This window comes from Artibeus jamaicensis, unplaced genomic scaffold, assembly GCF_021234435.1.
Source record: "Artibeus jamaicensis isolate MK-2021 breed Jamaican fruit bat unplaced genomic scaffold, CSHL_Jam_final contig_387, whole genome shotgun sequence".
In the NCBI taxonomy this organism is placed as follows: Eukaryota; Metazoa; Chordata; class Mammalia; order Chiroptera; family Phyllostomidae; genus Artibeus; species Artibeus jamaicensis.
Genome location: NW_026521812.1, coordinates 10,082,624 through 10,109,205, shown reverse-complemented (window position 1 = coordinate 10,109,205; position 26,582 = coordinate 10,082,624). Strand labels below are relative to the sequence as shown.

Here is a 26,582-nt window from a genome sequence, read left to right as displayed (position 1 = left end):
CCTAAAAATCTCCTTTGCTCCACCTATTCATTCCCACTCCCCACCAACCCTGACAACTACAGATCTTTTCACTGTCTCCATAGTTTTGCCTTCTCCAGAATGTCATATAGTTGGAATTATACAGCATGTCAGGTTGGGTTTTTTCACTTAGTTATATGCATTTAAGGTTCCCTGTGTATTCTCATGACTTAATAGCTCATTTCATTTTAGTGCTAAATAATATCCTATTGTCTGGAAATGCCACAGTCCATTTACCTACTGAAGGACATCTTAGCTGCTTCCAAGTTTTGCAATTATGAACAAAGTTTCTACAAGCATTCACATACAGGTATTTTTGTGGGCATGAGTTTTCAGCTCTTAGGTAAATACCAATAAGCATGATTGCCGGGTTGTATGATAAGAGATTTGTTTTCATTGGTTTGATTGCCAAGAAAGGAAGGGAGGGTAAATGTGGGGGGGCAGAGGGTGGAGGGTAGGGAAGAATTTTCTTCATTGCCGAGTCTCTGCATGATCTTCAAGCAAAGTAGAGTTACTATATTCCAGTAGGGAAGACACGCTATTTCTACAAGCCCGGCAGATCGAAGGGAAATGGGGATTTCAAAGTTCACAACTGCATTTACCTAGACATCCTCAGCCCAAGTGCCAGGATCCCACTCCTCTCCTAATGAGGCACTGGCATTGGCTCAGAAGAACTTCCAGGATTCGAGTTCCACCTTCTCTGAAGCTCCACTACTCTTTTGATTAAGCCCTGAACTTGATCCTCTTCTCTGTCTTCCAGCTACAAGAGATTGGGATTTTTCTGAATGCTACCAAGAAACTCCTCTAATTTTTACATTCTGCCTTGCATTGGTAATTAATCACCTTAAGCCTGTCATTATTTCCTCTTTGACGAATCAGTGGTGCTCAGCAGCAACCATCAATGCCAAAGTCCCCATAGTTAGAATTCTTCAATACAAGCCAGTATACTCCTTCCACCACTATCCCAATTCACTTCACTACTAGTCAAAATTTCAAGCTACACAAGAGCAACAGAATAGGGACTATAGATATTCTACTTAGAAGCAGCAGTGGGGTCCTCATTTCCATTCAGCCAGCAAATGATTCTTCTCTTAGAGTCTGTTTCCTATGACGATTCCTGGTACCAAGTGTCTTCACCTGGGTTCCCTGAAAATAGATTACGAAATGGAATGCTGCATGCAGAAGATTTTTTGAGGCATGTTCTCAGAAGGGATACCTGGCAGGAAGTGAAAAAGGCAGGACTGAACAGAGGTAAAGGCTGACCCCTGAGGGGTTACAAGTGAATTTCAGCAGATTCTACAGTGAGCTCTAGAACTAGATGGCCCTTACAGAGTTGTCCCGAAATAAAGTAAAAGGGACAAGCCTACAGATCCCTACAGATGCCAAGCACTGGTTGCAGCTGTGCCCTTAGGAGGAACGGAACCTTGGGTTAGATGTTTTCCTGCTGCTGAGGGCAGTACCCAGTGAGGACCGCAGCTTGGGCCCGCAGCATCTGTTTTCCCAGGAGGTGGCACTGGGCACATCTGCCTTGAGGAGGCAGTGCTTTACAGTATATACTACATACACATCATTTTATCTACACTACAACCATGAGCAACCAACCACAAGTTATAATCCTGACTGCTTTTCCTGCCTCTGGAAGAACAGTCTTTTTTTTTATTTTTTGCATGAGTTGCAGAGAAGGAATTGAAGTTCAGAGAAATTAAGCCGTTGGCTGGGGTCATATGAGTTTGTGAGTGACAGAGAGGCAGGATCTGGCAGAAAGTTAGGGACATCACTCTGAGTATCAAGTCATCCATGGAGGATCTGAGCTGTGCACAGGGAGTCTGTAGAAGAATTTCAGCATTTAGAGTCTGAAAGTTTTATGAAGTTTGGTGTAAGAGCAACAATGGAAGCACAATTTCTCAGACATCTGCAAGAGGGCTTCTGCTTGCTTTTGAGGGGTCGTAGCCCAGGCTAAGCTACCCAACTCATCCTCCCAGAAAAGACCTACTGTCATTAAAGGCTCCCTACTTGGCTCTGTTTCGAACTCTCCACTACCCATCTTCTGAAAGTATTTTGTTGCCTCATGGCCTTTGGGGCCAAATATCTAAGAATCTCCCATCTCAGACCCCACTTTGTTTTCTTATTTTCTCAGCCTTGGACAAACATCATGGTCATTGTCAAAGTCAGTGACATAGCCACAGTTCTTACTCTAGGAAAAGCTGTTTGCAACATTACTTTCTCCCTCACTATTACCTAGTGAGATGTTCATGGGAGAAGATCCACCTATATTACCACAGCTACTATCAGATATTCCTTCAAAGCGTATAAAATATAAATTAGACTCAGAGTTTGCCACAGATTAAGTTTCAGTGGCCAGTCTCTCCTTCCAAATCATTGTGATCACTTAGTTGGTGCTAATGAAGTTCAGGACCACTGATTTTGTTGCAGCGTGGGTCTGGTAGGCCTGTTCTCTTCTCTGACTCTAGGCCATACTCCAAAACCCAAGCAGCTTTGTGCCAGATGTGGACTGGACCATGGGGGAACAGACCATGCAGGTAGGTGAACCACAGAGAACAATCACAGCCCAGAGGAGAGCCTCCTGATAGCAGGCCAACTATCTTGACCTCTATAGGGAAATAAAGTCACTGTGAGGGACTATGAGTGCTTAATAACCATTTGTGGAGGTCATGGACAAACTCCTTAAATGGAATAATTGCTCTCAGCATTTCACATGTCTGCCCATGGCTTGTCTGTTTCTGTGAACTAGAAACTGATGCTGAGCAGAGCTTTTCCTCCACTTCATCCACTGGCAGAAAACATATCATGTCTCAGCACACCAGGGGATACCTAGTGACCTGCTGGGGAGCGTGAGCTGGAGCAGTTCCTATGACAGCATGTGCCACTTTGCCTTAATAAAAATTACCAAACTGAAAACAGATGATAACTGCAGATGCTGAGAAACTGAAAGTTAGAAACAGTCTCTTTTACTTGGTGCAGTTATTTTTTCAGTGGGTCGGTCTTTTTCCGACCAGCTGGGGGTGAGAGTTGCCCACGTGTTAGTGATGACTGTGGGAGGCTCTTGGCCCAGTGCTGCGCACAGGGCTGTAGCCTGAAGACAAAGCCCCCGGGACAGGGACCAGGCTTGATTAACGGCAGGGTGGTCTGCTCTAGAAGAACCCGCTTCACACAGGGGGCCTCCTTTGATTATTTCTACTTTTGTCATCAGAAAGAAACATGGGAATCTAGTCTATTTTCCTGAATCTTCCTGTGCTATACCAGGTCCCCTCATCTTAGGCTCCATTTCCCCTTTAGGCCACCCTATGAGTCAGCAATACGTATTAAAACCCTGTTGTAGGTGGAACACCAGCATTAGATTCCATGAAATACAAAGAAATAGGTAAATGAACAGTACAGGAGAAACCACCAAAGCATGAAGCAACTTGACATTTCATGAAGGCAGTAGTAAACCACAGTGTAAAATGTCATTATAAATTGGAAGGCGATAAAGCACAGGCAAAAACGGAATTAAGCAACATTCATGCAAACAGCCCTCTTAGAAGAGGAAAGTTTTGAAGGAGTCATTTTAACACCTCCATATATTGTATCCCAAGTTGCAAATAATTCAAATTATCAAGTTCCTTTGATTCTACCTTTGAGTTTTTTATTTTCTTATTTCACCTCTAATTTCAAAACAAAAGTTAGATAATATAAAGTTTAAATAAAAGCAATAAAAGTCTGAGAAGGAAATGTGCAAAAATATTCTGTGAAACGGGAGAATATTTTTGTTTTATGAGGCTAGTATTATTTCCCTAATGCCAAAAAGAGGCAAAGATAGTATAAAAAAAAGACAAAACTACAGACCACTATGTTCCAAGAATATAGACACAGTATCCTCAATAAAAAATTACCAATATCTGAAAAGAATTGTACCCCATGACCAAGTGGATTTATTCCAGACATATAAGGAAGGCTTGCTAAATATTTGAAAATCAATCAGTGTGATCCACTATAAGAAAAAGAGTTTTAAAAATCACACAATTCTATCTATTTATGGCAGAAAAAATATTTGATAAAATTCAACACCTGCTCATGGTGAAAATTCCGAGAAAACCAGGAATAGAGGAGAACTTTCTGAACATGATGAAGGACATGTACAAAAATCCACAGCTAACATTATACTTAGTGAGCAAAGGATATCCACTCTTATTTAACATGGTACTAGATGTTCTAGCCACTGAATAAGGCAACAGAAGTAAATAAAAGGCATACAGATTAAAAAGGAAGGAATTATGCTCTCCCTGTTTGCAGGTGACATATGTTCCTATGTACAAAATCCCAATAAATCTTTAAAAAACCTAAAACTAGTGAGGATATAAGATAAATATATAAATATGAATTGTGTTTCTATATGATAGAAATTAACATGTGGACACGAATTAAAAATACAATATCATTTATAACCACTCATAAAGAAATGAAATATTTAAGTGTAAATGTTAACAAAACATGTGCAGAACTTGCATGCCAAAAGCTACACAAAGCCAATGAAAGAAAATCAAAAATCTAAATAAAAGGAAAGCATTCAGGGATTGAAGGATTCAATGTAGTAAAGATGCTAATATTTCCCCCAATTAATTCAAAAAGTTAATACAGTTTAAATCAAAATCTCAGCAAGATTTTTTATAAATATAGATAACTATTCCAAAATCTATATGGAAAGGCAAGTGAACTTAGAATAGCTAAAAACATTTTGAAAAAGAGTAAGTATGAGGAGCCAGTCTATTCAACTTGAATATGACTTTATAAGCTAATCAAGGCAAGGTGGTCTCTGACAGAATGACAGTGGAATGGAATGTACCCCCTAGAAATAAATCCACACAAATATTTCTTACAACACATTTCTTACAAAGGTGAAAAAGTAATTCGATGGAGGAAGACGTGCTTTTTAAAAATAAGCGGTGCTGGAGCAACTGCACGTCCACAGGCAAAGCGTGAACCCCAACCCAAATTTCATTCCCCATACCTCAAGGAAAAAAATATATACGTAAACTCAAAGTGGATCACAGGCAAATTAAAACATAAAACACTTATTAAAGACATAGGAAAAGTCCTGGCCAGTATGGTTCAGTTGGTTAGAGCGTTGTCCTGTAGCCAAAGGTTGCAGGTTCAATTCCCTGTCAAGGCACATACCTAGGTCGTGGGTTCAATCCCTGATCTGGTGCAGATGGGAGGCAACCAATTGATGTTTCCCTCTCACATTGATGTTTCTCCTTCTTCCTTCCTCTTTCTCTAAAAGCAATGAAAAAAATATCCTCAGGTGAGGATTTTTAAAAAATAGGAGAAAAGTTCTGCTATCTATAACCTGGTAAAGAGTCCTTAAATTTGACATTAAAAAGAAAATCCTTAAAGGCAAAAATTAAACTTCATCTAAATTAAAAACTTTTTCTCTAAAATACTCTGTTAAGAAGATAAAAATATAAGCTATAGGCTGGGTGAAAAGATTTGCAACCCACGTATCAGACAAAGGGCTATTATGTAAAAAAAGAGCTTTCAAAATTTAACATTTAAAAAAATGGTGCAATTAGAAAATAGACGAAAAGCAAAACCAGATATTTTATCAAAAGAAGATAGCAGGTCTTCAATAAAGAGCAACATCTCTTAAAAAAAAAAGAAGATAGCAAATAAGCACATGGGAATAAGTTCAGGATGCAGTTAAACATAGAATCCATAAAAGACTGATAAATTTGACTTCAGATTATAGATATAATTATAACATATAATTATATATAGCATAATTATGTGTAACTATATATTGTATATATCATATATTTCTATAATATAATATTATATATAATATAATTGATACAAAATTCTATGTAATAATATAGTATATATTTTTATCCGAAGTCAAATTTATCAATATTTATATATGGCAAGGATGATATAGGCATAGAATAACAAACAAATAAAAACCTGGGGGGAATTTTTGGCAAGACATGTGAATTACAAAATATGCTACCAAATATAAGTTTCTTTTAGTTCCTAATAAAAGAACCCCAATTTTATTTGAGGCACCATGTGTTTCTCCAACATTTTTAGCATTTAGTGGTGATTATAAGACACAGTCAAGCCAATAAAATATAAGCAAAGTCTCCTGGGAAGACTTCCTCTCGGAAAACAATAAAGTGTGGCACAAAAATGCTTCTACATTCTCACTGCCTGGACTGGCTCTCAGGGACTAGAGGAGCATGGCCATCCTGTGGTGTGAGGACAAGGGCCATAGAAAGACCTGACCAGTATTCTCCTTCATCTGTAGACAAGAAGGACATCTTCTAAGAAGCTATTTTGGTAATTCACTCGAGGGTGCCTCAGATCTGAGAAAATCACCCATAACACACGTTACAGTGCCATAACCTGTCCAAAAAAACCCATTCCAATTGCACAGTGAGTAGAAGTAGACTAAGCTCCTTTCAAAGGTGGGACAGATCATGTGATGGCAAAGTACGTGTTTCTATACAACATTCAAGCCTTGGTTCTGACTCATCCTTCACAGTCATCAAATAATCTGATTCACAAACATTTGACTCATTTCTTTCTTGACTTTAACATAATTGATACATTTTTATACACCATACATAGCACGGTCTACATGTAATGGCAAGATTTAAAAGATGATATAGATTATTTAGATAAAGATTTCAAGAAACACAGGAACTATTCTTTCATTGTTCTCCATCATTGCCTAGTCTTTTCTGGTTTTGGCTACCAGTTTAAAATACTTTAATTCACCATACATTTTTCTTAGCTTGCCTAATTCTGGTTGAGTCATTACCACATCTAGAGAACCCCTTAGCACATTTCCCAGGTACTGAAATCTCTGAGCATTTCTTCTGATGTGGTTCTAATGGCCCTAAAAAATAACTATATATGTATTCATTTTCTCTGTGGTCCAAGAGAAGCTTTATGCCTTTCCTCTACAATTAGCACCTATCTAAACAATCAGCTTTTCTTCAGTTTTCTCTTCTATATCCACTGGCTCCAAAAGAAAGAATGTAGTTCGTCTTATTTAGTATTTGTCTGGTGACTGGCCTATACCAGTCCTTTCTTCATAGGACACACATCTCTCCTGTCCTTGCCTTCCAGTGCTCTGAGCTCTCATCCTTGGAAAAGCTTCCTGTGTGCCCGTAGAACATTCATTCAGCAGTTCCCCGGGCAGTGCCTTTCATTTTCTTACTCATATTAAAAAAATTTGATGTTTCTAAAATCCTGGCCAATATTCAAACTCTGATTGTTTTTCAGTCAACCAGAACATAATAAACTCTTTAAATGGAAATATGAAAAAACAGATTTAAATCTGGAAAGAAGTTAGATAGAATCTATAATTTTAAGAGAAAACTAGCCTGATTAAGGCCACTCAGAAAGTTTTCAGTAGGGTCAAAAGAAAGTGTTTTTACCTACACTATTTTCTGTTGCAAGCTACTAAACACTTTATATTTCCAATGTGTATCTCCGTTTTGGAATCATAATACAAGCAAGGCTTTGAAAGGTGATAATAAATCTCTTGTCACATCTGTTGAATCCCAAAAGGCAACTTTTAGATTTTGAGAAGTATACTAAGTACGTTTTTATTTTTTAATTTATTTTATCTAACATCATAATATTAACTTCTTCTGTTAACTATATGCTTTAACAAGGATGTTAAGTTATTTTTATTGTAAAATGAAACCAAAGCTATTTATATAGTCATATATATCCCATATTGTTAGTATCTGTGGGCTTCTTGTGTCTTTGGGATCTAAGAAAACATGATTTACATTGAAAATTTTATTTTGTAGTCAATTCTTCAGGAAACTGAAAGAGTCAAAGGGAGACATACCTGTAAATAAAAACAAATCTTTTAAAAAATACAAATGAAGAATTCAATGTCAGCTCAAAGAACTAGATACAAATATTGTAGTTCATAATCCCTTAGCTGAAATCCATATGGCCCTGTGTATTTCAAAGTTCAAAATTTGGGGATTTGACAAAGGTGATACAGCACATCTGCTGCTCATTATATAACACGCCAGCAAAATCTGGCACTGTTCCCTAGAATCAAACACATTAATATTTCTGCAGTGAAAAGCATGAATATTCACACTAAGTAAAGTAAATAAGTCTATAAATAGACTCACATCAGTTCTAGCCAGGTTTTCTACCAAATTTGTTCAGGCCCGCTCATGTTTTGCCACCAAAGTGAAGGGAAAAAACTAGTGTTCCAAGCTCTTTGCATTTCAGAATTGTGTATTAGAGATTATGGACCTAATATATTTTCATTAAGGATCAGTTTGTCTTGAGACTCTACATATAATTACTTTACTAAGCAATTTTATATTTTAGCATCTCTGAGTTTTTGAAGGGGCTTTTTGGGGGGTTGATTTTGTTTGCTTGATTTTGGGGTTCTTCAATAAGAGATTACCGTATACTTCACTTTAAACAGTAAATGTGGTAGGCAAGTCAAATCATACTTTCTATGTGTTTACAAGACTAGCTATGTAAAGCCACCTTTTCAAAGAAATGATCGTTCCAGAACTGATGTTTTCACAGTAAAGATTTTCACAGATTAGAGTTTCTTAAAGTAGATCTAGTTGTATGATGAAAATCCACAAAAGGCCAACCAAAGTCTGTGATCTACAACACTAAGAAGGAACTATAATGCAGGCATGATTTATCAATTCTCTCTTTGTTTAGAGCAGAGGAACAAACACAAGCTCACACACACACTGATTCTTCTGACTTGAGTTTTTAAATTCCCTTCTTTTCTCTAGAGTTGTGATAACATACACCTCGTTTTATTTGTGTTTAGCATGATATTAATAGTTTATTCAATCACTCTAGATATTCCATGTCCTGGCATTTAAAAAACAATGTTTCAAATAGAATGACTCAGAGCTTAAATGCCAGTGTGAGCTAAAAATATAAACCTAAAGAGTTTCTCATCGTTTAAAGTTTGCTAAAAACTTAAGGAGACCAACCTTCTTTCACTAGAAAAATCTCAGTTGAGATTTTTACACAATTATGTATATTATGCTATTTATATAATATAAATAATTCCTTATACTGTATAACACTAGTAGATTTTGAAAAAATATTTTGCATATAAGAACTTCCAACAATGTCTTCACCACTGGAGAAACTGAATTGTCTAATGTAATGATAGGAAGTACATTCAAGTTAGAAGGGCATTTGGAGATTAACCTCTCATTACACAAATAAGAGAACCGCAGTCTAGTGATGGTGGAGAAATTGCACAATATCTTCCCAAAGGTGAGAAGAACAAATAACTAGGCCATTTCAGGAAGCCCTCTTGATAGAAAGCATCAAATGTAGGCTGAAATTTGCTTTAGGAGGTGTACTGTTGAAAAAGTGGTGGAGCGTGGAGAGCCCTTTGCCTCTCTCCAAACAAACATCACAGTTCACTTCCCTTGAAATGAGAGGTATGGCTTGTTCTCAGAGCTGTTACCACAACATGGTCTTCTATGGGAGAGGGAGCACTGGAATGACTCACTTAAGCTTTATAACTCGGATCTGTAAAATAAGAACAAACTTTGTAACGACTTTAAGATAATCATGATGTCACCGTTAAGAATCGCTGGGCTTTAAAATGCCAGAAACTTCACATATTCTGCACCATTTTACCATGTTCCATTCCCAAATTAAGTTTAATATTGAATGCTAGAATATAATACCATTAACAGGCATTTTACCTTGCCTGTCGACAGAGAAGCCAATCTTGAACAATGACTGTGGAGAGAGAAGGAGCGATACCTTCTAGACTGAAACATCACTCCTGAAAACATCTCACCATTTTAAGTAAAGAATTCAATTGTTACTTTTTAAAAAGTTTTCTTGTGATATAATTTTAAATGTACAGAAAAGCTATAAAAATAGGTAGGACAAGGAATATATCTCCATATATTCTTTACCCAGATTTGCTAATTACTTCAATTGTTTACATTTTCTCCCTCCCTGTCTTTCTCTCCTCTTCAGTATGCATTTCCTAAGGGCGATGGCGTGCTCTTACATGCCTATAGTACACTTACCAAAATCAGGAAGTTTAACATTAATAGGGCATGAATTAATTGTAGTCACTTTTTAAAAAATAAAATGCTGACTTTATATGCTTTCTTGGAGACTACAAATTTCAAAATGATGATGGTTTTTAAATGTAATGTTCCAGCTGATTGACTGGTCCTTAATGCAAGCCTGTCACTTTTTTAAATGGCATGCCTAAAAAGTTGTAATTTAAGTAGGATGTAGAAATGGGTGCATGTACAGATTCACACATTCCCCTGCATGCTGAGCATGCCCTATTGGTCCTGGTCCAACCACTCCAGCTAATAACTACTAATGGACCTGATAATAGTGGAAAAAGGAAGAGGTGTACAATGATAGTATGTGGGTCAAGTCTTAAGAACTCAGTGGAGATTAGGTGGCAAATGGCATGCTTGGCTTTCCTGCTCACATTTATTAAGTAGGCAAAATTAAATATGGGAAAGATGTGTAAGACTGACTTATATCAGGACGAGCTCACTACTACCAAAGAGAGAAATTTCAATTTATAAATTCAACAACCTTCTCTTTCTCAAATTTTAGCATTTAGAGAATCCAGATTTCAGTTCCCCCACTACTGTACTTGGAACTTGAAATTATGCAATTACCTGGGTGATCTGTTTACTAAATACTTTATCCTTCAAATGATCACTTAAAATATACCTACAATTAGGCATGAACATAATCCCAACAGCAATATTATTATATCCTATTTTATTTCAAAAATAATTCATGAATGCTTAGATAAAAACACAAAATATAACAAGAAAATATAAACTTAAAAAGTATTGGATAGAACAAAAATGTAACGAGTTAAAATATAGCCCAAAGTGAAGCTAGGACACCATTGAGATCTCCCTTCCCAGTCTAGCATTTAGCAAACAGTAGGTACTTAATAATTCTTGATTGGTTGTAACAGCAAAAAATGTATTGTTTTTCATATATTAGATCCTACCTCATGTACTAATCCGGGGGAAAAAATAAAGCGTTATTCATTTAATCCTAACATTCATGTCTGGGGTGAGTTCTATTATCATTCCATTGTACAGATGCTTACACTGAGCTTCAAAGAAACTAATTGTCAGTAATGGCAAAGCTGGGCTACAAGCGCAGATAGTCTAAGTCCTGGAATTTTCACCACTGTATTGTGCAGCCTCCAAAATTAACTCTCCATTATCCCTGCTGGTGAAAGGCTTGGTAAAAGGGCAGAGAAAGAAGGCTGCCTCAGCATCATCTCAGCTCTGCCAAATGAATGAAAACAAGAAAAGTATGTGCTAGGCAATACATTTTGTTCTCAGCTTTCTAACAACCAAACCAATAATGGAAACAAATTTAATTTTATGATTCACAGTGTCTTCCAGAAAAAGAGCCAAGCAATTTCTTTGGAGAAGCATAAATATAAATTCATAGTTTGCTGATACACACAAGAGCAGAAGACAAAATGGAAAGCCCAACAGTGGGAATACCAGGTGTACATAGAAATATAACCAATCACATATTTTTGTTTAATTATGGAAATTTTCAAATATTAATAGAAAATAACAATGAACCCACATGTACCCATCACCCAAATCAACCATTATTAACTCACAGCGAATCTTGTTTCTTCTGGACTTACCCTATCCTTCCACTTTGCACCCCAACTACATGATTTGAAGCAAATCCCAGGCATATTTCATTCATTGATATTTCACTATGGATCTCAAAGACAATCTATATATTTTTAACATAACAATACTATAACCACATCTAAAAACATATTAATTCTTTAATATCTGCTCAGTTTTTTAATTTGCAATCATCTCTTGAACCTCATCATTTTTTAAAAAAAGTTGTTTGTTTGTTACTTAGAATCAGAATCCAGATCAGGTCCACACACTCAATTTATAATCACTTCCTTTCAACACACAGAAATGAGTGGATTTCACTGCAATATGTAATACAAAGTGCATGACTCCAGGGTTAAAAAGGGTTGTGGTGAAAGAGATGTGAATTCAGGCCCAGTTTCATCTGCTTGACCTTGAACGAGTCACATTCCCACTGTCTATAACATGAAGGGAATAGCAAGACAATTTTCAGAGTCTCCTTCAATGAGATGACTGGTGCTCAGACTATTCTACTCCCTGAATGAGGAACTCAGATCAGAGACCTAAATGGATATCAGATGTAAGTTTACAACAGAAAATTTAATCACTTGATATAATTGATCAACTCATTCATAAATAATATTTCAAGAATTGCAAGCGATATCCCTCAAATTACTTGGAGTTTTACAGTTTGCTTTTCTTCAGTGACTAATTTCACCCATTAGTTTCACAGGCTCAATGTTGTAAGGATTAAATGAAAAAAAAGAAAACATTTTAAGTGCTTCATAAACAATAAAGGGTTATGCACATATACAGCAGAGACATGGTTCCCTAAAAAACATTTTACTTGTAGCTTTCTAACTTTCAAGATGGCCAGGCTCAACATTACCACACAGAATATATCTGGTAGCCTCTGTATATTCCTAAATAGAGTTCTGCAAAATGCATGGGACATTCTTAAAATTTCAGTCCCTTCTCCCTTCCACACACACCTCCATCCACAAGCAGCTGTCCTGTCCCAAACCACATTTGTCTTCTGTGTCTCCAGAACCGCCCCGTGCTATAGAGAAAGAGGCTATCAACTGCTACACACGGCCTGCTCAACATACAGCACGAGACATCCAGGAAGTACTTTTCAAGACATTTGATTGCACTAAAATCATCACCCTTCCATTTCTCTATAAATTTAATTTCCTACACATACAGCAAGCAAGCTGCCATAAAATTTCAGACTCCATCTGGCAAGCTCAGCATTATGTATGGATTTCTATACCATAAGTGAAGGGTATTGTCAGGTTTGAACCTTCCCCAGAGAAACTGGGACACCAAACACAATTGGAGACAGGAGCAGCGCATGCCAACCTGTGGTGTTCATTCTAAATGGATGACACATGAACTTCAAAGAGCACTTTACGATGCATTGCATAAAAGAATCCAAGTCAGGGGTGACTGAAATTGAAAGACAAACATTTCCATTTGCTAGGTAGGGAATGAACCAATTGCAGTGAGATCCCTCGTTAAAATTAGGGCCTGGAGTAAAAAGTGTAGTGAACATGCAGAGTTCATTATTGCGTTTCCTAGTAAAGTGAACAAAAAGCATATTTCTGACATGATGTTTATTACCATATCGTGTATTCTCTTAAGAGGCTGAACAGCTGCTGTCTAACCACTGTCTTAATGGAAAGCAAATTTAGGACTTTGGAAGCTTTTGATGGTATTGGGGACTGGGGGGCTCACAAGGAGAGAGGGTTTCCTTCCTTTCTTCGCTTCCTTTCTCTCACTCCATTTCTCTCCCTCCTTCCTTTCTCCTTCCCTTTCCTTCTTTTCTTCTGTAATTTTGCAAAGGTTTTAACACTGTATTATTGATTAGGTATTAATCACTGTGTGAGCCTCAGGTACACCAAATATTTAAAAGGCCAGCATTTATGCACCAATGAAGGATTTTTACTTTGCTCAAATGACGAAATCACTCACTGCTCCAAAGCAATGTCCTCAAGAAGAATGTTGTTACCACCTTAACAGAAAGAACAAGGAACTGACAAATACCATATGATCTCACCTTTAACAGGAAGCTAAACAACAAAACAGACAAGCAAGCAAAATAAGGGCAAATACACTGAAATAGATAACAGGAGGACAACGACCAGAGGGGAGAGGGGAGGGAATTTAAGGGAAAAAATGGGAGGGATGTAGAGGAACAAGTATAAAGGACACAGGGACAATAGCTAAGGGGGGTGGAAATGGGAGAGAGGTGGGGTGCATGGGGGAGGGGTGGGCTGGAATAGGAGAAATAAACAGAAAATTGTACTTGAAAAATAACTAAATAAAAATTTTAAAAAAGAAGAACAAGGAACACAATTTATTTTTCAGAACTTCTCTAAATTCACTGAACACTGAATTTGCAGATTCACTTTGCAAACTCACTGAAACACAGGATCATCAATAAGCAAAACTTACATTATTTTCTCATCCCATTCAATACCCAGAGATGCTTTGGCACAGCAATATTCCAGGTTCTCAACACGGATCAAAAGCAAACTGCTCAGAGAACACAACAAAGATTCATCAACCTAAGCCAAAAATAGACACATACAGAGTCTAAGAATGTCACAGCACACAACAGAAGAGTGAGTGGTCACGTGATAGGTATGATAGCTAAATGATGCTGGGCTGCCTTGGGAAAATGGCACAAACTCTGAAAGAATGGCTGGCTCCTGTGGGCTGAGCAAAGAGCTCCCAACTGCATTTCCAGTGACATGATGCCACAGGGTCAGCATGGGCTGAAGTGGCTTCCCAGGAGTCCCAAAATGTTATTGAAGGCACAAATTTCGATTATATCTCAATAAAGCTGGGGAGAAATTAATTTATAGAAGAAATACTAGCCCACCAACCCAAACACACAAAAAATTTAGTTAAGAAATGTTAAGCACAGAACTTTCAACCTCTGCTCTCAATACTAAACTTGCAGTTTTTAAGCACTGACTCTATAAACCTATAAAGTCAAAAGAAAAGGCAAAGAAACAGAGCAAAGAATATACGATGCCAGTGTTATTAAAAGAAGGCTCTCTGGGAATATCAGCACTTTGACCCAGAATAACTCTTCATGTTACTACAGATGGTCGTGGTGGCTACCATCAAAGTAAAAGTGTGTTTGAGACTAATGAAGTGATATTATACACTTTGAGAGAAACTAATTGAGGCTCCTCAAACCGTGGAATTTTAGATTGATCCCACTTCCTGATGTCTGATTATTGCTTCTCATTGTCCAACTGTAAAGATCTGGATCATCCTTATTACATTTTGGAGTTACAAGGGGCTGACCACATCTGCAGTGCAGCAGTGAACATTGTAGACCTCAAAGGAAAATCATCCACATGAGATCCATCAATGTCAAATGCAATTAATTTTTAAATGGATACTTGGGTTTTCAGAGCATTTACCCAAGGCTTTCACTGGCAATTGCCTGAGTGATGACTCAGTTCTGCTCATCCAGGACAGCTGCCCCCTCCTTCCCCACACTCCAGGAACAACCTGACACCCACCCCAATCTGCTTAGCCCATATGGACAAGGGTATCAAGTCTATGCTCATTCATAATCATCTCCCAAGATAAGAGGTTACTGGGATCGAGAGAGAGAGACAGTGTTCGTGAGAAAGATCTCTATTATCGTACACCATGATTAATATTTTCTTAATTGCCTTTTGAAATTCAGAGATTTTAGGTATAGTAGATATCACAGCATAGAATTTAGACTTCTCTATCTTCTACATCGGTAGTTTTCAACAGCTGTGCCGCAAGAATGTTTAAAACATGTAACACCTGGCTATTTAGTCAGGGGAACTGATCTCTTTTTCCTTAGATTGCCAAACAAAAAATGCAACAGTTAACACAATAATAGCCATCCAATGTGAATGAAACAAAGCTATACCTACTTTTTGGTCAGATGGGCAAAAAATATAATTTTTTGGTGTGCCGCAGAATTTTAGTGCTTAGCTGATGTGTGCCATGAGATGGAAAATGTTGAAAATTGCTGTTCTAGGTCACTGTTCACCATTGTAACAATATGTAGCATTCCACTGACACTTTCATTAGGCAGAAGCTTCATTTACACTGAATGCAGAACAATTCGTTTTCTACTATCATTACTTCATCATCCTGAAATTCCATACCCAGTACCCACCTACCCCAACCCCTAAAACAAGAGGATTTTCAGTTGAGAAGGGGAAGTTCTTTCTCTGAAACTTCTGTAAAACTTTGCATCACCAAAAATGTTGCTTTAAGATGCCGCTAGCCCAGTACAACACAACATTCTCCTCCCTCACAATGGCATCTCATAGGTAGGCACCACAAGGATTCAGAGAATCTGTGACAATACCAAGCAGAGCAGCATGGAAACTGGAAAGGGCTGAGGTAAGGTAAATTCCTGTGCAACACCCCAGGACTCCAGTGAGCTCTATGGGAGCGGGAAGAGACACACATCAGCAAGTGAAGAAAGCTAGCAACTTTCATACCCAGGTGGTAAGACTGGAAGAGACCAGTTTATACTGGTTGATGTTCTGTAGGGGGTTTGCCTTGTACTTCAACATTTAGAGATATTGACAATGAAATAGGTAACAGAAAAAAATACTACTTAAATTCAACTAATTTTGAAGTTTAGAATTCAAGGTTAAGATTCAAGACAACCATAAGGTATGAGCAATGGTTCCACTACATTTGTCTGGAACTCAGTGCCACTGTATAATGAGTGGACAGGTTGGTTACAGGTTTTCGAGGTGCTCTGTACAAAAGGCCAGATAGAGAAATATACATGTGAATGAATGAATTATGAAGCAAGCCTGTGCTCCAGGTGATCTTATGGTTGAGATTATGAATTTTAGATGTGTTTAACGTTTACCCTATAATTTTTCTCTTGCCTCTCAAGCCCCCAGCTCCAAATGTATTGGACAAGCCTACCCTTTCATGAATGGCTTCCAGGCCCCCGCTGCTCCAAGCCACGAGGGAAAAAGTGCAGATACAGACAGAGAACAACTCTTTCCAAAACCCCTGTCTTGAAATTAAGCACCTTAGGAATGTGACTGGTGCAGGATTTCAAGTATAAGTTAAAAATGGGGGAATAACAGCCACAACAATAGTACCAAAAGGAAATAGCACAGGGTTTGTTTTTATTCCCATAGTGTACTTTTTATGGACAGGAATAAACGCAACAAGTTTCTACTTTGAAATGATTTCTTAGATATAGTCAAATTCCATGATAAGTGTGTTTAGGTCAGCTAATTAGGCAAAGACTTCACAAGAATTTGTTTCCAAATGTAAAGCCCAGAATGGGCAGGGCCAGGCCCCAGTCACCAGTTTCCGGTGGCCACGTCCAGACTTCACCCAGGCCTGACTGCATTCACTGTGAAACAGAAGACAGCACAAGCCTTCCACCAAAATACAGGCTGATGTAGAAGTACAATTTTAGTTATTTTTTAAAAATAAGGTATTTGGGAAAAATCAAGTTTGAGACATAGCAACACTTTTGGCAAGATAGCAACCAACACGTATGTGTTCAAATGTAAGAGGCATTAAAGAACAAGCCATAGTATAAGGAAAATCCACACTGAAGAAAGACACAGAATGTTTATACATTGCAAAATTGTCAATTAAACTATAAGAGTAAAAGCTAAAACATTATGATATTTTGCTAGAGATTAAGTGCATCTTTTCCTTCTTCCCCCAAATAAAGTTACAGAACTTACTTTGGAGTCTTTAATCATATGCCAAAGCTCAAGAGTTTTCTCTCAGCACAAAGCAACACCTACTAATGTAATAATTCTCCTGGCTACTTCAGTGTGCAACACACACAAATTCAAAGACTATAAATAAGGGCAAGTGTACATAAACAAACAACAAAAAAAGAAGTTTCAAAACCTCCTCCTAAAAGTATTGATAGGACACTCAGGTCATTTTTACTCTTAGTAAGATAAAGGTGTACCACTGTCCACTGTGGCACAGTAAGAACGTACATCACCAGATGCCAGTTTGAGGGACTAAGATAAGACTTAAAAAGTAGTGTATTTCTTAATGGCTGAACAAGGTACTTACAAATAAGTTTACATTTACATTCTGCTGAAGACCTCTGTGTAGCCTCAGCACCTAACACTTTTAGCAGGATCCAAAAGTCCTGCCGGGTTAAACGATGGTGGAGCTCAGTGAGCAGTGGGAAGGGGCTGTTCCAGCGAAGCCCAGGGTCCACACCTTTCAGCACCAGGGGCCTGGAGACATCTGGAATGTTCTAGCTCTGTGGCATGACACTTAGAAGTCATTTACCAAAAGAAAGGTGCATTAATCTAGATTAAATAGCCCTCTTTAAATATTATATACATAAATAATGGTCTTATGGGAAGAATTAACCAGGTAATATTTCATCCCACTGCTTTTAGCATGTGAAAGAATTTAAGTCAGTTTAACACATACTGAGTCACCTAAAAGCACCACATTAAGCTGTGACTTGTCAAGTATATGTGAGATATTTACACTGTACAAAAGGAAGGGTTTTGGCACATGTATGTTATTAGACAGTAAAACTGGTTGTGAGGGAACAAAATGAGTATGAAGAATCTTTGGTTGACTTTAAGGATGAATACCAACCTGTCTATAGAATGAATCTATTTGGCAATAAAGGAATCTACCATATCACCTCTCATTTAATCTGTGACCTTTTTTAAAAAAATTAATTCTGTTTAGACTTCCCTGAATAAATTATAGTTAGAGTATAACCCTAAAACGTTCGATGTGCCTGACGTATGTGGTGCCCTGTGGTCATTTCTGTGCCTTCAAGGAAAGGACAGCAGATTCTGGAGTGAAGGCCCTTTCTTGCTACAGACAGTAATGGAAGCAACACTGGGCTTGGTGGCAAGGGCCTGAATCAGCATCCTGGCTCCGCCCCTTATCAGCCGGGTGAGTGTGAGCAAATCGTATTTATAATTTATATTTACATATATAAATTTACACATATATAATATGCAGTGGAACCTCAGCTCTCAAACTTAATTCATTACAGAAAACTTAAAGAAGCGATTCATTTGCAAACCTTTGTTTGTCACCTGAGAGGCACGTGAGCGATCACAAGGTATCAGCACGAAAGGGCTGTTGGGTCAGGAATTGAGGCCTGAAGTTTTGTTAGAAAACCAAGACCTCTTTTCAATGAACAACTTGGTCAAGAACCGAATTGTTGGAGAACCAAGATGTTTGAGAACGAAAGCTTGACTGTCTATGTAATCTATAATTATAAAACCCTCCAATTCTCACTTTCACATGTAAAATGCAGATATTGCAAATAATCCTCTCTCAAGGGATTACCCTGGAGATTAAATACTTCCTGGAATATAAGCTTCCAGCACCTAGATCCATGTCTGACCCATAATATAAGTTTAATAAATATCCACTACTTTATAAGTGATCCACTATACTTTGCCATAATCACTACCAAAAAATGAAAACTGACATAACCTCCTTGGTACCAAATATACTTCTGTAAACACAGCATCTTTCTTAAGGATCTTATAAAATGTGTAATAGGCAAGCTTTGTACTGCATAATCAAAATCCTTCTTGTTATTCCTATCCTAGGTAGCATTTGTTGAGACTTACTAGGTGCTAAGCCCTGTACTAAGTGCCTCCCATTCTTGTCTCATTAGCCCTCACAGTTATGCTAGGAAGCAAGCAGAATTATTTTCCCCATTTTCTGGATGAGGGGACCAAAGCTTCAAAAGGCTAAGTAACTTTTGCAAAGTCTCACAGCTGGTTAGTGGTTCTCATTCTTGTAAAATGAGAATACAGATGTACAAGTCCAGAGCCCACACTCACAAAAAGAGCAAGAGTTTGGAGCAAAGAAGCCTAGATTTGAGAAGTATAAATATGAATATATTATGCCCATATATGAATATGAATATGAACATATTGATATAAATACATTATGAACCTGAAAGTGAAAATATGAACATGCAAATATTGATATAAACTTAACTTCTGCCAGGCTAAATAATCATATGAGAGAAACAAATCCTACTTTATAAGGTTATTATGAGGACCAAATAAATAACTGTAATTTGCTTCCCTATAAGTTTTGTGAGAGTGCAACCACATCTCACTAATAATTAAGTCCTGAGTACCTAGCATACTTAATAGAAAAACATAACTTAATAGAAATTTAATTTAATGGGAAATTCTGTTGTTGGACAAATTAATATTAACATAGTTCTTAGTATTTACACAACACTTTACAAAATCCAATTATCATCATTATCAAATTTATCATGTATTGACCAAGAGCCTCCAGATGGTAGATTCTAAGTGATTCCCAAACTCTTCCAATGAACTTAGGCTCCTCTCTCATACAAAGGTGATGTTGAATGTCACTATCCAAAAATCCTGATCTAGTCTTTATGATAGAAGACAAGTAGCTGGTCACCTTAATTACCAACAGATGATTTCAGAAATGACCATTTTTTTCAAGGAAGTAGTTGAAAAATCATTAGAAAAACATTCAAAATGTGGTCAACAGCAGGGACCCAGCATGAGGCTTGAAGCAAACAGTGGGCTCTTTAGAAGCCGACTTTGTGTTCCCAAGGTCAGGGGGGCAGACAGAAAGCATATTGCAGCACTTGGACACCACAGGGGCCCAACACAGTCCTTCAGCCATCTCAGGTTTTATAATAAAAACACAAGGAAAGAGATATTGCCCATATTATAAACATCACAATCATGGGTCTTATCAGAAATGGCATCTCAAGCTACTTCGAATAACACACTTGCAAAACAAAGTGTGTCCAATGTCTCTTATTCTGAGAAGGGAAGATGAAACTGTGGCTGGCTAACTGTATTCTGAGCTGGATACCTGGAAAAGCGCAGGCTGCCTGCCGTGAAGCTGCAGTAAATACATCACTGGGCTACAGCCCCGTGTAGTTTCTTTGAACAGCAGATATTCTTAGGGCTTGGCAAAAGCTAGAAGAGAGAGACAGCCCCTCACCGTTCTATTTATGTCAGTAAATATGCCAAACAACAAACAGGCTGAAAAAATAGCAAAAGGAGTTCAAATCTTAGCTCATGAGAGGTAACTGGCATATGGTTTCACTTGTAAATGCATTAGTGTTAGTCAATTCTTTCACTTAAAAATATCTTTCATGATATGACTCTGAACACAAAATAAGGCAGACTGGCAGGGTGGGGGAGAGAAGCTTTATCGGGGTCAGAAATTCCTTTTGACCTGAATTGGAAAAGCTACTTAAAAAATAATAATAATACACTACACCTAAATCTTTTCTTTCATGGCATTAATTACAGTATACGTCTGTGTGTGTGTGTGTGTGTGTGTGCGCGCGCGCGCGTGCTTATAGAAAGAATACCAGCCTAAAGATGAGGCCCCCTAAAGTTCTGTCCCTGGCTCTAAGTCAGCCTCTTTCAGTCTCTGCATCCAAGATCGCAAGGGCGATCTCCAAGATGGACATGTATTATGGTCCATACACTGCCAAACAGGTTACCTCATTTACTCTACTCATTATTACCTTTACCTTGTAAAGCAAAAAACTGATCCAGAAGAAGCCAACTGTTAGATGTAGAGCAAAGAGCAGAAGATGTGGGGTGAGAAAATAGGTCTGAGTCACCGCCCCAGCATTGTGTGGACCCCTAGTTTAATTGACTTACAGTGCGTCTTGGCACACCCTAAAAAGATGGCCTCCGCTTCCTGCACTCCCCATGCTCAACGACATGAAAAACTGTCCAGTGCCAAGGCTAGAATTCAAATTCAGATCTGCTGGTTTAAAAGTCAGTAAATAATCTTTCTTTTTCTGAGGAGCAGGTGACAAGGTCTGCCCTGGGCAGGAAAGTGACATAGAGCATGCCAAGAAGAGAATGAAGGGAGCCCAGAGGCAAGGACCCAGCAAGAGACTGCGGCCCGCCCCGGGCAGTCCTGCCCACCCCCAGTGAGTCATGGTCTAACAGCTTGCAAGGCGCTAATTAGAAAGCGCTTCATTTCTCATGCCTTTCTTTTCTAATTACAAAAGTATGTCTAGATGCTGAATATGAAGTAGCAAGGCTTGCAGAGGCTTACACTAAGGAGCTCTCCCACTCTAAAATACACTCGAAATATAAATTGCAGGGGCTATCTCCCAAAGACGTTTCTCCCCAGACAATGAAACATGCCATCACTGAAAATGGAAAAATTAAAAGTAATACCTGCTATTAATAGAGAAGAGGATCAGCCATAATGTCACTATCCTTAGAGAGCAACTGTTAACACTTCAGTGCATTGACCTCCAGTCTTTTCTGATGCAGATATTTTATCTTCTGGTTACAGTACATGGAAATGTGAAACAGGGATAGCGCTACACGTCAGCTGTGTACTGTGCTCTTCTAAATTAATTCAAATTGCTTGTTAATGAAAGTTTACAGACACTGATCCCCTGTTGTTGGGTATGCTGGTTACTTCCAACTTATTTTTTACCATTGTAATCAGGACTGCAAAGAGTATCCTCGAATATAAATTTGGCATAGCCTTTTTCAATTTCAGGAAGATGTTCTAGGTAAACTCGGGGCATGTGATGAGTATTTACTGTGTGTCAAACACTGTGCTATAATTCATGAGCATTATCTTCATCTTCCCCAAAGTCTTATGAAATAATCTATGATTAATCATCCCTTTTACAGATGAGTTGAGAGAGATTAGGTAACTTGCCCAAGCTCACACAGAAATAATAGAGCTGTGATTCAAACACCTCCAGTCTGCCTCCGGAGTTGAAACTTCTTATGAGAAATGTTGCTAAACTTGTCACTTCTAGCATTCTCCCTCCCTAAAATAAGATTTCCCTCCATATCAGATGTAGTATATACAATCTGACCAAATAGAGAGTCCAACTTGACAACCTGGACGTGCTCAGAAATCCGGAGTTGCCCTCGGTTGCTCTGGGCTCAGGGGATCATCAACACGCAGACACCTAGCCCGAGAGTTGCACCAGACAGCCCCTGAGTCCACCCTGCTAACGACAGAGAGGGCTTTCATTTCAAGGTCCCCAACAGCACACAACCTAGTAAAGGCGCACTGTGGAAAATTCTGCAGGCTCTTCCCCTAAAGCTGACTTTCATCTTGTTGCTTAAGAACATGTATCATTCCCAACTAGATTTATTTCTCTCCCATTTCTGCGCACAAAAATTTGTCGTGTCAAGCATTTCACAAAGTTTAAGGTTAAGTGAAGATTAAGCCAACTGAGGAAACACACAAAGCTTTACAACGATTTTATGGAGAAAAAATAAAAACGACTGTAGTTATAAAAATAAGTTTTTAATAACACCCCACTTTATTATGAAGATTAGACTTCGGTGCTCAGGTACGCAGAAAGATGAAAACAAAATACAGTAGGGAGAATCCCAGCACGCGCCTCTGCAGTGTGCAGAACTGAGGACAGGAGGTGTAAAGGAGAGCAAACAACATGAAAGGGGCTTTAGTAGGTGTAGTTGCAAAGGCGGAAAACAGCATGCAGCCCAGAGCGGGAGGCTCGGTACAAAAGCAGTGCCTGGTGGTAATGAGATACAGCTGAAGAAGGGAAAACTCGAGATGAGTATCAGAGAAGACTTCCTGGCGGTGAGAACTGCTGGATTAGAAAGAGGCCTCCCCAGGGAAGGGCGGGAAGCTCCCTCACTCAGGACACTGGAAACCGAACAGAGCCAGACAGCACCAGCCACGGTGAAGGGAGAAACCCTGCACTAACAGAGGATGAACCGGATAACCTGCAAGGCCTTTTCTATCTGGAGTCACTTTGATTACAGTAATATAATCCTTCAGGGGTGTAGGAAAGATGGTAGGGGGTGGGGTGCTTTACATTTTTGAGTGAACTTAATTCTGATGGAAGGTGCTGGATTGACATCCTAAGAGACAAAAGCTCTCTATTCATCTGAACAACATCGACAGAGATACGATTCCCCACTGGACTTTAGCAAACGTGTCCCCAGTCCCGGCATTAAAGGAGAAGGAAAGCCGTGTCCTTTCACCCCTTGACTCCTGGCTTCTCCACATAGCTTCATAACAAAGAAGTTATTAGTTTTAAACATTGGCCCTTAGACCGAGTCCCCCACTTCCCCCACCCTAACAACAAAATGCTACATTTTGAAGGGACCACATAGAATCTGTTAAAGCATCCATCTGGGAAGCATTAAAATAAGCAACACAATTTCTTTTTTTAACATTTTATTTATTTATTTTTAGAGAGAGGGGAAGGGAAGGAGAAAGAGTAGGAGAGAAACATCAATGTGTGGTTGCCTCTCCAGCGCTCCCTACTGGGAACCTGGCCTGCAACTCAGGCATGTGCCCTGACTGGGAATCAAACCAGTGACCCTTGGGTTCACAGGCCCGTGCTCAATCCACTGAGCTACACCAGCCAGGGCACAACACACTTTCAAAGGATGGTGTATGGAAGCAAGACTTGATCTTTCTTATTCTCTTTACTACATGAGTAGATGGACAGATGGGTAGAGGATTTTGGATATAATTCCTACATATCCTCTGCATCTAAGTCTTTCATGGGAGCTTTTAATGTAGCTTCCTGTTCCCTTTCCTTTCTTCTTTACCTTTCACCTCCTTTCATACCTTTCCTTCCAAAGAATAGTTTTCGTCTGTCTAAATTTGTTTGGAACATGCCAGAATAAGGGATCTTAGTTATAGGAAGTTCAAGTATAGATCTTAACCCACCAGACACTAAACCAGTTCATTTAGATCTCTTGAGCTCTCCTGTGCATCTCTCCTTAGTTGCTATTTTTTTATTTTCTTTACTTGAATTTTTGCACAAGTAACATCAAAGTACTGGCAAAGTTCTGTACCTACACCAAATAGCAACATTCATCTGAGACCCAGCTCTTTGATCTTTTTTGAAAAGCATGTGTAAATGTGGATGTTTTGTTCCCTATATCTCTCTGTTGCCTGAGCCAAACGTCATTGGCATGTTCACATAGTCACCCACCCCCCGGTTACATGAAGCCTTGGTCTCACTAAGTCTCCAAAACGGAGAGTGTGTCTACTTTTCTAGAGGCCATGAGAGCAGAATACATGCTGCCTTTTTATTGTGCATCAATCCATGTAGACCTGACCACCCCCTTCTCCCATCCAAGTGGATGTAAACCTCAGAGAGTCAGAACCTTCCATTCAAGCAGTAGTATAGGAGGTGTGATCAAGCCTGCCCAGGATCTCAGCACTGCTCTCCAAACTATTAGGCATAAAAGAAAATTCCAGTATTGACAGCCACCATCCCCCCCAACCATTTTGTGACTGTTAATCAAATTCTGTGCATATTCCCACGATGAACACATCCAATTACTAATTTTCTATAGAAAGTTTCTCTTACACTTGAATGGACTTGTGTGAAAACAAAGCTTCATGAGTGATCCCGAAGGGTGCAGTGTCCTAGCTGATGCTTGCCAGCAGAGGTTGGAACTTGTTTTTCGCCTCTATGTTTAAGTAATCAAGCATCCACTCAATAAGAGAAAGAGCTGAATGTGTCAGGAAGTGGTTGTTACCTTGATTTCCTGCTCCTTCATTGCAGACAAAAGCCTGCTATATAGTTACCTCCAACTGGCGTGTGGTGTACATTGCAGACCACAATGTAGGTGAGTAATGAATCCTGTAAGAATCTGAGTGACTTGACCCAAGACCCCACTCACAAGTGAGCAGACAACGAGGAGCCTATAAACACATTGTTTTCAAGTCAGTGTAAAGCAATTAAAAAAACCTAAATTCACAGAAAAATAGAACACAGTGACTCCCCCGTGGCGACTGATTATTTTCATGTTTAATAAGAAGCAAGTGATTCAGCATATACAACGCCCAAGGGTAAATCATGGTCAAATATAAGAAATACAACTCAGTGAATAATTGCCTCCTTGTATCCGCTTACTGCCCAAAGGTCTCCTGCTTCAGTACTTGTGTACCTCCATTCCTGAACCAGCTAGCAAAAGACAGTTTCCTTGAAAAAGTACCTGACGTAAACGTGTAATATAGTAGAGCGGTGATAACCTCTCCATGACCCCTGGAATAAATGTATCACTCTATCTGCAGACACTCAGCACATTGACTTCCTTGTACTTCTAACATTGCAGCTGACAGATTATCGCTAGGTTAGTCCTTCAGTCCTTAAACAGGAATGCAGTTTGCCAAGACAGTGTCTCCTGAACTACCAGACCACAGCCTTCCCAGGGTACAGCTCGACTAGCACAGCCTGTGCTCTGCAGGTCAGTGCGCTCTAGTGCATGTAATAGTAGGCCGTGGCCTTGAATGTCCATGGCTGATCCACTGGCCACAGCATGGCTGAGGTTGTGTCTTGGGTCTTTTACACAAAGACCACATCCTTAGTTAAAAGGACCTGATGCCTTTCTTTATACTCAATCATTATCATGTGGTTTTTATTTTCAACTCCCTCATAAGGTGACCTTCCACTCAGCTGCATCTCCTCTGTAGTAAAGAAGGTCTAATTCTGCACAAATAAAGCAAGTAATGGGCTGTAAAGGGTCCATGTGTTACTCCAGAGCTCCTTTGCATCCACATACTGAACCCACATCAGTATAACCCCATTCCAGTGTAACTTGGAATGCCAGGACCAATTCTGGGACTTGCAGGAGCTCTCAAAGGTTCTTTCAAAGCCTTCTCGGTTTGAACTCTAAGGGAATCTATGAAAGCTTACCCATAAGCCTTCCAAGATACCACTTGTCCCATGTCTTAATTTGAAAGTTCATCCCATGGAAGCCCAAGGTCATGGTTAAACTGTTTGTAGCTGGCTGACCGACAGGTCACCTTCATTTCCCACTAGGGCTTAATGTAACCATCCCCACACGAATATAGTTTTTCTACATCATTTCACAGATTTCACTTTAAAATTCATTT

General features: G+C 38.9%; 1 long non-coding RNA gene across 1 annotated transcript in view; it reads right to left on the bottom strand.

Moving 5' to 3' along the window:
• The window catches only part of LOC128627349 (uncharacterized), a 43,192-nt gene extending 28,999 nt beyond the window's left edge, over positions 1–14,193 (bottom strand). The window contains exons 1-2 of the long non-coding RNA XR_008391519.1: positions 14,139–14,193; positions 5,194–5,292 (exon numbers count right to left, since the gene is read on the bottom strand). This is a non-coding gene — a long non-coding RNA (uncharacterized LOC128627349). The remainder of the gene's footprint in view (positions 1–5,193; positions 5,293–14,138) is intronic.
• Between the last annotated feature and the right edge of the window lie 12,389 nt (positions 14,194–26,582).